The 12,322-nt window shown below is 39.2% G+C and overlaps 2 long non-coding RNA genes across 2 annotated transcripts in view; both read right to left on the bottom strand.

Annotated features, from left to right (window-relative positions):
- Positions 1-12,322, bottom strand: part of LOC145452915 (uncharacterized) — a 212,329-nt gene that overhangs the window by 93,707 nt on the left and 106,300 nt on the right. The gene's annotated exons all lie outside the window — the stretch shown is intronic.
- On the bottom strand, positions 7,157-11,580 carry LOC145452650 (uncharacterized). The gene is made up of 2 exons (XR_013919463.1): positions 11,011-11,580; positions 7,157-7,961 (listed from the first exon to the last, which is right to left on the bottom strand). It is a non-coding gene; the product is annotated as an uncharacterized LOC145452650 (long non-coding RNA).

The raw sequence follows: 12,322 nt of genomic DNA on the forward strand, positions 1-12,322 counted from the left end.
GAATCGAAAGCTCGTCTTCGCAAACGAACCTTGACAGATTCTACTCTGCTAACCTTATCTACTGTAATGACAGAACATTCCGGTATTCAAAATTTCTGTGATCAAAATTCATTGGAGTTCAACTCACCATCACTCACCCTGTCCCGGGGGCACTCGTGGCAGTAAAAAAAGAAGTCCAACATAAACCTGAGATGAACCTTGCGCAGTCGAATTATGCACTGATTTTCCAGACATCTGCATATACTCGACCGAAAATAATGTTTAATTGTGGACAAACATACCCGCATTTCGCCCTTTTCCAAGCAGTGTCTCACAGTTCCACCTTTCATTTCAGTAAAATCGAGATAAACATGCTACACGCTCTAAATGTTTTTTCCTATGTACAACCTGCAGGATTGCCGATGCATCTGAATCGTAACGGTCACATATTTACGCTGCATCGCCAGGAGAAAATGAAGTTCCATGAAGCCAAACAAGCCTGTGCCAACGCGGGAGAAAGGCTGCTCGAAATATACGACAAAGAAACAGATGACTTCATTCGCAAAAACATACTGTGAGTTTTTTTCGTATAAAGAGCCACTGTATTATTGTTGACCCATTACAACCATCACTTACAGACTTGAGTTGGGAAACTAACGTGGGTATCAAATGATGAATCCACGAAATTTTCTTTGGATATTCGTTGAGTAAGCTTTTCGAAAGAAAGTAATTTTTGTAAAACGAGATGAATTCCTTAAAAACGTCCTGACCAGACAAATTATCATCACTATCATGCTTTCCGTTATTTTATTTGTCGATGATGGGCTGATTCCATAATATTTCCGCAATAGAAGATTGATTGTATGGATGATATTGTACGCATATGCCCCTCAATTCTGAAAATTGAATGAAGACGCTATATAGGTCGTGAGTTTAATGCTCGGCCGGGTCAGACCTAATACCTGAGCAGTAGGGCTAGTTCTGGCAACTTTTACCACTTTTTTTCGGCTTCCGGCAACTTCCTAGATACTCAAAATATGTGTGGTGTAGAATGATGTTTTAAGCTGTTTTACGAATTTTATATTGCAACTTTTTCTATTTTTCATGCAAATTTTTACTTTTACCTTTATCAAATGTTGCGCAAAATGTAATAAAGTGATTGAAAAAACATGCTCTAAAACTATTCTAGTATGGTTCTGTAGGCTACTCTTTGATTTGTATAAAAAAGAGTTTTATGGTGGATTAGCTGCATCTCAATGTTATGTATGACACAATGGCTTGCAAGCTCAAGCTCAAAGGTGTTAGAAAGCATTACAAATAGATATCTGTAACTTCTCCAGCGGATTTTGTACATCATACGCTCACGATATACACATGTAGCCTGCAGATTGTATGTATGTATATAATGAGTCTCTATTACCGCAAAATATCATGAGTCTGTATTGCCGCACAAAATCAAGGAAAATATAAATCTACAGTTATTTTCCTATTTCTACACCGCATTTCCGTGCAATCGTCAAGTAGAATATTGAGAGATTTCAATTCATGAAGCCGTATTTACAAAATCGAATGTCCCTCCACCACGCAACAAATAAGTACGAATGCCAGTTTTACAATATTTCACTCCACGGATAGTGACGTTGCTAACTCAAACAGTGTTGATGATTTTATTTTCCGTTCCACGGTAAATCAATTCTATCGGTAAAATTGGTCTCGCAGTCATCTCTATTGAAGGTTTTCTAATTGCGATGTCTCTTTCCTGTCGAAATGTAACAAAATAATGCGGATTGCACAGTGCGACAGTGCGATTTTCGTCTTATAATAACTCAATCCACTGACTTTAGTTGCCCTAACAGCAGCGAGGAATTTACAAAACCTCTAACAAAGTTTACACTATTCGTTGTATTTACTTGTTCAATGCACCTCGACCATGCTGAAGTATGTTCGCGGAACTGAATCGACTTAATCAGTGTTTCTCAACCTTTTTGACCTCACGGCCCCTTTGGAAATGAAAAATAGTTCGCGACAGACTAGAACAGTGGTTTTCAGCATATCTTGACTTTCGGCACCTGAGAAGTACCAGCTTACTTAACAGCACTTGCTGTCGTAAAGGCGGTGTCTCTGACGAAGTACTTTTACCTTTTCGGATCACTCAAGTAGGATTTACGGTATTCATATACGGTGTCTTTTACATCTGAGGGCATGTCACAAATACGTCTACGAATGGTATCATTTGACACGGAAATCATTTTCAATTCTTCCACAGCTTTGGTCTCAAGATTATTTTACAATTCCAGTGTAAGCTGAAGAATAACTTTCTCCGCTTCCGTGAAAAGGATTTGAATTTTCAGCTACTTCCTCTGCGCCCACCTAACTAGCCTGTTGCGATCTCGTTGAAACTTTGGTCTGCGCTTATACACCATATTTCAGAAGATTTACTTGACAATAAACCCTGCCCACTACCGCATTGTCGATGTAAGTACTAATTAACCATCGCATCGAACAGGCCAAGCACAATCGCCACAAACGAATACGGATGCCTAGAGGCGTATACAAGGATGGCAGGCGCATTTCCACGCATATCGTATAGCACGCTGACGATAGCAATACCTCAATTGTTCTACTGGTAGGGGAAGCCACCTTTAGTTCCATTATATAGTTCCAACAAACCAGGATAATAACCCGGTTTAACTGGTGTTATTAGATCAACTTTACCTATCAATTCCCAAATTCGTCGCCGGTAATATAACGTTGCGCTCCGAGTCTACATTTTAACAGTATAGTGCCGACACGCTGCCAAAAAAATCACAATGTGGACGTCTATTGTTTGTGATTCGAATTTGTAAATGTGAACATCACTTCCAAAGGAATTACTTTCTCGGCGGTGATTAGGAAGACGATAAGGATTTGAAAACTGTATTGTCATACAGGAGCTGCCATGTCTGCTCCTCTCTGCGTTCAATTAACGTAATGTACTAAACTTAATACGACCTTAATGGCAGTCTTTATTTCGGGTAATGCGAATTTGCGGGGGGCTATTTATCGCAGGGGATACAGCAATTTTGATTTGTCAAATTTACTGCACAAACTTCACATCGAGCCCGTTTTTTTATTATTGATCGTTTGCTATGGACTGGAACGCACAGTTTAAAAAAAATCGAATAAATGTATCGCGGCACACTTTGCGAGACGTAAATGGCACACCGCGGCACACCGGTTGAGAACCTCTGGACTAAATGTTTTGATAATTTATTGCCAATCATTATTTAAGTACAATGAGTATACATTCGAAGGTATCCACACGCTCAGCTTCTCTTGGGAGGTACATCATCGAGCCCTGATGTTACGTGGGACAGTGGTTCGGAGTCGTCCTATGTTGGATGGTGAGTGCAATTCCTTCCCCCTCAACCGGATCAAATATTCAATTTCACCAAGCCCTAGAAGTCGACATCGAAACGGCTTTGTCCTATGCTGTAATAGTGCATATACCTTCATCATGGTCATTGATGAACAGCCGCAACAGAAAAGCCATTCGTAAGTTGAATATCTGATTGTTCGTGTGCGGTAAATGTTGTTGAACTTGCAAGACTGTTTTTAGTGTAGGTCCCCAACACGTATGTTGAAATACATTGGGCATAATACCAATTACTATATTCCGTCGGCCGTTGTCTATTGTTAAGCGTATGAAACAACTTCATAAAAGCTCAAAGGATACGAGCGCCAAAGAGGCTAACGGAACATTGCACTGAATTCAAAAATTAAAGGCACTTTGACTTATGGCATATTGGCATATTGTGACATTGAAATACTTCTTCGCCATAACGTCGCATGTATTTACACACCCGCTAAAATAGATATAGGTCTTATTTTGAAGTTATCAGTCAAAATCAAGCACCAGTGTATCTGCATATTGATGGCACATGACGCAGTGATGACGTTTAAAATCTCAATGACGTTTAAAATCTCAATGACGTAGGCTAATGACTATGGAGATTTTGTTTTAAATCTAAAAAAAAGTCGAAATGTTGTAAAAATTGTGGCGTTAGGTCAAAAAATCGTCGAAATTGTTTACAAAATCAACATTTTTTGCCACCTGCATTTCTTTTGGATCGCAGAGGTTTGCATTGTCGCTGAGCTCATCATTTGACGTTTTTCATCTTTTAGCCTACTTTATAGGTCTACCGTTGTAAACGGCCCATTGTCCGCTCAATATGAAACATAAATAGTGAAATGAAACAAATAGATTGATATGATGTTCTGCTCAAAGTACCGCAATATCCTAACTGAATCAAAACTGCGTGGGCATTGGTTGTTATATCAAAAAACGCAAGCTGAAAAATTGTGTTGTAGAAAACATTTTCAGAATGAAGCAACACGCTGTTTCACCAACAGTGTACACACAGTTTCATTGTTGCAGCAAACAACTGCTACTGTTGAACGTTCCTTCTCCATTCTTGGCAAGTTACTCAGTGAGGACTGACAGTTTCTGCCCGAGAATGCAGGAAAGTATCTGTCATTGTACTAAAACAAATTTTAATGTTTTATACTGTAATGCGTGATGTAGGCCTAACTAATGGAATTCTCCATAGTAGGGTGGAGTGAAAAATGAAAATTTTTGAATTTCAAAAAAGGGTCTTGATATGTGGTGCCAAATAGTAAACAAATAAATTCAATCATAATTTTGGGTTTGTACACCCTCTAGTGGTCGTGCAATTTCACCGAACGAGCCAAAAACAGCTAATTTCGCCATATCTTGATCATCACTTACACTAGAAAGTCAGTTTTGGGCTTAAAAGATGCAGAAGCAACATGTTTCTATCTCACTTCCATAGAACTTACTCTTAAAAATGAACAGGAAAAAAGTTACAAGCAAATTTCTGATTTTATTGGTAAAACTAAGCACTGAAGCAGTGGGTAGGATGTCAAAAGCGTGTAGTGATTGATCTTATGACTGAGCAACATACCCTATCAATTAGAACTACTTTTCAAAACTTGCTCAAACAAATGATAGCCCCTCCAAGCATAAATAGGGCTCGGGCATCGAATAGAGACTGCTAAAACTGTATTCAAAACAGCGTCCATTGGTAGTGCAGCGTCACGATATCGGTAAGTTTATAACAGTGGTTCCCAACCTGTGGTACGCGTACCACTAGTGGTACGTGAAGGTCTTCCAGGTGGTACGCGAGTAGATTCTGTTTTTTTTTCGACCGAGGGAGTTATTAGTTCAGGTGAGGTTGATTTTGAGTTTTTTGAAGCCGTTGTTTCACGCTATTCACCAGCTGCTAATTTTCCCTTATACGTGGGAATGCGAGCAAGGATTTTCATCCCTGATGACTATCAAGTCGAAGAAACGAAACCGACTTGTTGCGCCCATACATGACTTTCGATGCGCGCATGCGTATGCCACGCATCGACAAGCTAGTGGAAAATAAACAAATGCAGCCATCGCATTAAATAAATTGACTTTTGTTGTGTGTTTTTATTTTATTATGTTGTTCTTCTTGTGACTGGTGGTGAAAAAAAATAATTCCATACATCCCATCAACCCTGGCTGATAATGCCTAGTTCAGGGGTATCAAACTCAAATTGCATCGCGGGCCGGATCGAAGTCATGAAATCGCTCGCGGGCCGGACCAGTCAACGGAATCCAAAATGTTGCCTTGTGCCATTGCTTCTCGCTGGAATACTTTATTATCAATCATGTATAGATAATGCACGGATCGTAGGGGTTTCATTCTAGCGAGTCGCAACACCAATATTTGCGAGCCATGAAATTGGCGAAAATACGATGTTTGTTCGGTTGAATACAGTTAAGAACCGCTAAAACAATGGCACTACCGGCGATACAAGTGGACATATTTCAGTGCTCCATTTGCTTTAGTGCAGGGGTGGCCAACCTGCGACCGTAAGAGGGAATTTGTGCGGCCATAGACACGCAATTCAATTAGTATGTGTTGGCGGCCGTCGACATGCAATTCCAATTCACGAGTTGACTCCCGATTTCTTGAAAGATTTTAATTAATCTTGAAATTTTCTTTGCGCTGTGCGCGATTCAATTCAACTACATTTTTCGATTTCAATATAGTAGCACCCTTTGCAATCAGAGCCCCACAATACAGAGGCGAACATCAGTGAAAATGATGCGCCTCACAAGGAAATATCAGCTCGGAATCGTGTGCTCCTCACTATACTAACAATCCTGATGGGAGGTCAAGAAATAACAGCATGCTACAAAGTGACTAATACCAATTGGCCCACCCGAAGATGCATCATAATTTATAACTTGCGTTAAATTTTCGAAAACACCCCTACGTCAACTCTATACCAGTGAATCTGATCACACGGGATGAGAAAGGATAAATGTTTGATGGTAATATGTAAAACTACTAATATCAATGACGAAATTCACTGGTGAATCTGAATCTTTTTCGCGCTTTGCGCGACTATGAGCGCTTTCTTCCTTAACATTACCAGTGACCACTTGCGATTTTGGTGCGTATAGTAAGTCTACCATTAAATAGATTAGTCCGGAGTTCACCAGAAATGGACATAGACACTTTAACCTGGGTATTTGCGTCCAGCTCGTTCATTACGACTAGTCCCTGGAATGCGGCCGTAGGCTACACGAGTAGTTGAAATGCGGCCGTGAATGGCAAAAAGGTTGGCCACCCCTGCGTTAGTCATAATCTGGCGTTAGCCCTGCGTATGCGTTGCGACGAATACAAGATATTTAACTGTCAACGCGGACGTTGTAATTTGGTTTATTACTGTGGATGTAATGGATAATATAATCTTTTTTCAATGTACTCAGAATTGCTATGCGGGCCGGATCCGGCCCACGGGCCGTATGTTTGACATCCCTGGCCTATAGTTTAATAGAATTTGTTAATACACTTCGCATGGATCGAGTACGTGAGTATGACGTCATAAATGGTGGAAACGCGCGTAAATTACATAGGTGGTACGCGAGCACTGCATAAAACCTCAAAATGGTACGTGGGTGGAAAAAGGTTGGGAACCACTGGTTTATAACAACGGCCCTCATGAGATTTCTTACCAAAATGCTTTCGTAGGGTTTGTATCATATTTGTCACAAAGCTCCTGAATGAAAGCACGAAAATACACATTCAAAACACAAACATCAATTCTATACTGGAAACAGAAAATTTTTGTAGCAGTAGGCCTATCATATGAGTATCAGTGTACACAAACATTAAAATCATACTTAGAATTGAAAGATTTCATTGTCTGATGAGGCTATCTCTACGTTTAAATCCTGAAACATGGGTAGATGCTTCAGTAACCACGTTTTAATGTCTTTCCACTGCCTGGTTGTGGCAAGGATGACTGAGCCTTAATGGTGATGAACTTAGGTTTTCCACCTCGTCATCTGACAAGGTCTTGATTGCAGGCGGCTGTTCAATATCTTTGTGGTTTAAGTTGACAATTTGGTGGAAAGATTAAGCCTTGATGTTGATAACTGGAATTCGGAAGAAACTGATGCTCAATGTCGCTGTTTTTAGGTTTAGTGTCATTTATATATCTTCCTTCAAACTCATAATTGGAATTTGGTATGGTGTGGTTGTTCTGCGCATAGCTGTAATCTTGTTAACTGTAAATCTTCGGACGTTTCCCTCCTCGTCACCAAAGCATTCCCAGCAAAATATTTTCTGGATGTTCAATATTAGCATTTCTTCGTAGCAAAGATAGTGCAAGGGAATGAATTCGGGTATCAGTCAGCTTTGTGACGCGGGAAACTATATTTTGGAAATTTTTAGCACCATCTACAATGGAATTGTGCATTTTTATTTCAAACCATGATGGAAAATAGACCTCCATGCAGAATTGAGCAAGACAGTTCAGATTTCTCGATGGACGACTCTGTCCCACATAGTACTTTGAAATTTGAGATGCGAGAGTCAACCATATTGAATGAACGACGGGCCCAGCCTCTAAATATTGCAGATCTTGTTCCAATGGGGCTGTTCCACTTCATTTTGAACACGTGGTGGCGACAAAGGTAACTCGACCCAAATCTGTTTTGTTGTTATATGCTTTACTATGGGAATGGACCAGAGATGCCACTCCTTTTGTCCTTGAAATCTGGGTTTTTTTCAACATTATATTCTCCGGGTCAATTTTAAGCTCAAAAATTAAATATTAGATTAGTAAGATCATTATGTCGTGAAATAGACCTCTTTCAGTTCGCCATAGCAGGGATATATAGAACTGTAAAATTCTATAGATATCCCTGCGCCATTGTCGATAGATTTCGTTGTCATTGTAACGGCGTAACAAGTCTTGAGACACTGTCTCACTAGCAAAATGAGAGGCATCGGCGTGATGCGATGGAGCTTCGTTGAAGGTCTTCCAAGTCGCAGAAGGTCATACGACGTTCTATATTGGAACACATTGGAACCGCTGTCTTACTATTTAAAACGATTTAAGAATCGAATGCTAGTATCATTCCAATGGATTTGTCATGTATCAATAGGTAACATGACAGCCTTATATTATGCACGTGGGGATCTGAGTATATTAACTTCCAACAGTGACACTCTGAGAGAGACGGTCGCACACCTTCAGCAATTGAGTTGGTTTGAGGAGTTGGGTATCAGCACATTCAAATATACCCTGAATTTCATGGTTTGGCAGTTTTTTTCGACTAAACATGCTTGTGACAGTGTGACATTATCCCGGGAGTTATAAATCTTAAGTTACTTTACACTGGCCAGGTCACTGCATGGAAGTATTGAAAATCATCCTCAGCGATGAGGAATGGCATTGTTATGAACATTCGTGGCGTGGTGATATAATACATTGTTGATCATTGACGCCGCGCACCAATTGTTTCATAGCAATGCGTTAAGACAAAAACAGCATATTTTTGTGGGATTTGTTTAGTTAATCGGGCGAAATGTATAGTATGAACTGTTGTAATTTCATTATCAAGGGCTGAAACTTACTTCTATTACTGTATGACGGTAATAATGACTGTCAGTTTCCAGTTTTACAGCCATCAAATAGCAATTTAAGTGAAATATCGAATCTGGGTTTTTCTGGGTTTATTTAGCGCCCACATCTGGGTTTTTCCGAAATATCCCAGTGGCATCTCTGGAATGGACTCAACATGGACCGAATTTCGTCTCTTGGCGTACAACGAGGATGGTGAAAGTATCCATATCAATATAAATCATCCATATGGATATCAAAGAGCTGTTAGCTGACGAAAATAACGCTATTTTTTGGCGTCTTGTCCTCGTGATGGACATTGGCACCCTGGCAGATGGCAGCTTACCGGTACATTGCTGTTAATTTTCCGAGAGTCGTATGATATGGCGAGTGTTATATGCCTTATTGTGTAAGGATGACGGTCATTTGATCTCAGAAGATGCATCAATTAGAAACAGAAAATTATTGGGAGGATGGGTTCCGTTTACGAAGAGGAGGTATGGATGCCTGGTCCTCTCCTGGAAAAGTTGTCTGCATAATCATTTCACCAACATGATTCATCCTGCTTCCCCTGCAATAAATCAGTTCCCCCATGAGTGCTGTGTGTTATGGAAAATTATGTTATGTACAATGTACATTGTACATTTGCTGCTGTGAGGTCCTAAAAAATCATGCGTTTGGATTACAATGAAGCTGATGAAACTTCAGCAGCCTCATCTGTTCTGTTTTCAATGAAAGAGGTTGCAGAAGAGACGTCAGTGTCAAAAGCTGTTGCAAAAGAATAGACCGTACGAGTCATCAGTCACGGCATCTTGTTCTGACAATTGAACAATTTGGAAAATGGGATAGCTGAATATATAGTGATTCACCCATTATTGAAAGAAGCATACTCTATAGTTGATAGTGAAAGGTAACCATCATTCCAATTATAAATCCTGAACACTTATCACTGTTGGATATTGAAAGCATGGCGTCATTTTTGTACTTCCAACTGAAAGACTTTGGAATTAGGCTCAGTTGTAAGACAACTATCTCAATTGACTCCAACAAATCAGAACTATTGTCGGTTTCTCACTACATGGACTGTTATTATCTGATACATATTATGTTAGTAGCACAACTAACTTTGCTACAACCTTAAAGATTTCCAAGTACAATCTGAATGATCAAAAATGACCATAAGGCTCACCAGCTCATTCTTGTGTTTTACAATTCTTGGATATGGTGGTGCTATTTGTATAAATTGGGTTTACACCATAGTATTTTGCTTTTTGTCTTAAAGCAGTCCCATACATGGGTTTCTCAAATAGCTGTTTGACATTCCTTCTTCTTAAGAATTATGTCATTGTGTAATAATGAGTATGCATAAATACGCTGCTTAGAATGTTATAATCCAATGTTCATGTGCTTACCATACAATTTATTTTCGGGTCGGGCAAAAAATATTCGAGAACCTCTGCTTTATAGACTATATATGCTTTGCGACTTCAGTTGATATCTGTTCTATTTTATTCAACAAAATAACTGCAACAACACAACTGGTACATCGTTTATAATTGTCAATTATCACAGAGGATGAGATCTAGTCGGTATTAGTGGTATTTTATCATTTAAGAACACCAACAGATAGTGATGAGATTACAGAATAGGAAGGTATTGGAATGACATGAAGTCTTTCAACCAGACAGCTATTTGGTTAAGGTCATAATATATCTAGAAAGGGTTTGTGTTGAATCCAGTCCAATCTGGTGTAGTTTTGGTCGCTAAATGTCGAAAATAATAATGATAGAACCATCGTAGTTGGTGATAAGGATTGAATCATAATTTCAGCACTTCCAGCACGAGGACAAGACGCCAAGAAATAGCATCATTTTCGTCGGCTAACAGCTCTTTGATATCCATATGGTTGATTTAAGTTGATATGGATACTTTCACCATCCTCGTTGTACGTCCAGAGACGAAGTTAGGTCCATGTTTAGTCCAGTCCCATTGTAAAGTATATAGCAACAAAACAGATTTGGGTCGAGTTGCCTTTGTCGCCACCGCGTGTTCAAAATGAAGTGGAACAGCCCCATTGACGACTTTGAAGGAGCATATATAAATGAAACCAAACCCTAAAGCAGCAACATTGACACCAGCATCAGATTTTTCCGAATTCCAGTTATCAAAATCAAGGCTTAATCTTTCCACCAAATTGTCAACTTAAACCTCAAAAATATTGAACAGCCGCCTGCATCGCAATCAAGACCTTGTCTGATCACGAGCTGGGAAACCTATGATCATCACCATTAAGGCTCAGTTATCCTTGCCACAACCAGGCAGTGGAAAGACGTGTGACAGTGGTGACATAAGCATCTGCTCAATGTTTCAGGATTTAAACGTAGAGATGGCCTCATCAGACAAAAACTGAAGTCTTGAAAGCAGATGAAATCTTTCAATACTAAACATTACTTTATTGTTAGTGCACACTGATACTCATGTGATACTGCTACAAAAATTTTCTGTTTCCAGTATAGAATTGAGGTTTGTGTTTTGAATGTGTATTTTCAATTTTTGCGCTTTCATTCAGGAGCTTTGTGACAAATATGATACAAACCCTACTACAGCATTTTGGTAAGAAATCTCACGAGGGCCGTCGTAATAAACTTACCGATATCGTGAAGCCGCAGTCTCTATTCGATGCCCGGGCCCTATGTATGCTTGGAGGGGGTTTCATTTGTTTAAGAAAGTTTTGAAAAGTAGCTCTAATTGATAGGGTATGTTGCTCAGTCATAAGATTAATCACTACACGCTTTTGACATCCTACCCACTGCTTCAGTGCTTAATTTTACCTATAAAATCAGAAATTTGCTTGTAACTTTTTTCCTGTTCATTTTTAAGAGTAAGTTCTATGGAAGTGAGATAGAAACATGTTGCTTCTGCATCTTTTAAGCCCAAAACTGACTTTCTAGTGTAAGTGATGATCAAGATATGGCGAAATTAGCTGTTTTTGGCTCGTTCGGTGAAATTGCACGACCACTAGAGGGTGTACGAACCCAAAATTATGATATAATTTATTTGTTTACTATTTGGCACCACATATCAAGACCCTTTTTTGAAATTCAAAAATTTTCATTTTTCACTCCACCCTACTCCATAGGTTCATATTTCGTGAAAATAAAGTTTTTTGATGAAAATATTTGTCTGTTTTTTGTCGAAAAAGTTTTTTCAGAACGAACTACTTCGTATAAAGAGAGATTTCCAACCAGAAACCAAGGTAAGTAGTACAATTCTAACATTATGCGCGAAAACACCCAATTTGCATACACGAGAGCGAAATTAATTCAAATTCAAGTTTTTTTAAGATAAAAAATGACTAAATATTTATTTTTAGGTCAAAATCTGGCGTGTT

The sequence above is a fragment of the Botryllus schlosseri genome, chromosome 12 (assembly GCF_051294905.1).
Source record: "Botryllus schlosseri isolate E-star chromosome 12, Bs_hap1, whole genome shotgun sequence".
Taxonomy (NCBI): Eukaryota; Metazoa; Chordata; class Ascidiacea; order Stolidobranchia; family Styelidae; genus Botryllus; species Botryllus schlosseri.